Below are 2,264 nucleotides of genomic sequence, written 5' to 3'. Positions count from 1 at the left end.
ATTATTAATTATAATTTTATTTTATATTTCACATTTTTACTCTTTCAAACATTTTCATCTTCACCCATATTATATTTTTTATATACACACAATATTTTAATCCATTTTCAAACATATATCTGCTAATGGTACCGGTACATGTATTTGGTGGAGGAACAACTCCGGCGAGTGGGCCTAGTGGTAATTTTTGTCAACCCCTGGCGGCTACCTGAGTTGCCACAGCATACTAACCAAGGTGGAAGTGTCAAGATTCATTCCTCGGGACCTCCGAAATGAATGTTAACTGACCCAGGCGGGATTCGAACCCACATCGGTCCGAACCAAGCACACTGGAATCTGAGCCCCAACCCGCACGTCCGCCACGTCCCTTATACATCTGCTGGATGATAATTTTATTTAAATTCCGCTCATTCCCATTTGTTTGTAATTTATTCTACATTATTCTTACTACCCCTGACCATTATTTTTTAGGTCACAATTTTGACGGACCATAACTAAATCAGTTTCCTAAATCCTTGTCAAATTTTAGCATAAATTTCACCTTTTGTGTTATGACCTATTTAATATGCCTATCCAATAGATTTCTCTATTACATAAAAAAGTATTGAGTGATCGCCGTGCGGTATTGTATTTTACATACCCGAAAAGACAATACGATTCCAATTTTGAGAGTCTTGTAACAAATAAAAATTCAGCGTATTTTAGAGGAAAAGTGACTACGAACATTGTTTCTGAAGAGGTACTAAAGTATAAACAAAAGTGTTGGGAAGATGGGAAGAAGAAATCAAAGAATTGAAAATTTCTTGCTAATACTATATTGAAAAAAATATTACAATCTTAACTACAAAACACATGTGAATTACTGTTGCACAATTTGAGCAACGAGTAGAACAAATTAATAATGAATTCTGTACCCCATGTAAAGGCGGACATGGGGTACTCCCTTGTTATTTGAAATTTCTAAATAAAGATATAATGATTACGCTTCTTCAGATCTGATCTAGGTGTTACTTTAAGGAGAACGACACATAAACATATGAAGTAAAGAATTGGTCAAAAGGTTGAAGAATATATAATAGTATATGGCATTAGTTATAAAATAGACATTAGTTTTAATATACGCTCGTATTCAAATTAATTCGTAATCGATTTAAATTCTAAAATCTTTATGTTAAAATAAAATATCATTATACCATTACAATTTTTTTATCATCATTATTTATATCAAATGTGTTTTACTTAAATTGCTTTATTTTCTTAACAGGAAATTTTTAAAATACAATTGCATATAGCTGAACATCCCAAAGTAAATGGCTAGAAAAAGAAAAATTTAAATATTTAAAAAAAATAATTCATAATATTATTTGATGAGGCTTAAATTGATGAGGCTACTTTTTTTTTTTTTTAATAAAAGTGAAAGTTCATAATTTATTAAAATAGTCATATAAAATTTGATCTTTGAATTTGAATTTACATAATCGTTGTTCAAGAAACAGTATTTTCTTACAAAGTACTGAATCCCCGTTGTACTGCTCTGGATTTTTTTTCTTTAAATAATATTTTCGGGTTAACATTCATCAATTAAATAGTCAGGTTATATCATTGTAGTGAATAAAATAGGCACGTAAGGTTCTAGGGCTTAGTAACGACCAAATCCCTAAAATGCTGTAATATATATAAACACTGTTCCAACGGGGTAGACCGAAGCTTAGGTGGGAGGATTCCATCAAGACATATCTGAATATTTGGGTTTTCACTAGCGTTATTGAGTAGATGGATGTAGTCACTGGTGATGTCTGCACCGAACATTCAGGTTTGCAAATACTTTATTATTCTTAATATTAAATAATATTTTAGGATAAATCGTTTCAAAAAAGAGGTAACCAAAAACGTTGAAAAGTAAATTTTTAGAGAAGCATAAAAAAAAAAAATAATAATAATAAATTTAAAGCGGCTTTTTTATATTAATTTTAAGGAGAATTTGATTTTTTCATTTCATTAACTTCTATGTAAATATTTAAATACTTTACTCATTGAATTTATTTTGAATTAATATTAATAGAAGAAAACAATTTTTCGCAACCGCAATAAGACATTTTTAAATAAAAATTAAAATTCGGATACTTATCAGAAAAATATTATTATATTGATTAGATTTATTTATAAAAAAAAATCTAATCAATTGAAAATCGGAATTATTTCGATTTGCTGATTTTGTATTAACAAACTCTTATATAATATATGAATATATGCAATACAAGTTC

At 28.9% G+C, this 2,264-nt stretch overlaps 1 protein-coding gene across 3 annotated transcripts in view; it reads right to left on the bottom strand.

Moving 5' to 3' along the window:
• Positions 1–2,264, bottom strand: part of KCNQ (KCNQ potassium channel) — a 239,627-nt gene that overhangs the window by 160,325 nt on the left and 77,038 nt on the right. The window lies entirely within an intron of this gene.

Source organism: Halyomorpha halys, unplaced genomic scaffold (assembly GCF_000696795.3).
Source record: "Halyomorpha halys isolate HHAL.00 unplaced genomic scaffold, Hhal_1.1 Scaffold759.1, whole genome shotgun sequence".
Classification (NCBI taxonomy): domain Eukaryota; kingdom Metazoa; phylum Arthropoda; class Insecta; order Hemiptera; family Pentatomidae; genus Halyomorpha; species Halyomorpha halys.
Note: the sequence above shows the minus strand (reverse complement) of the source record. Positions and strands in the feature narration are given on the sequence as shown.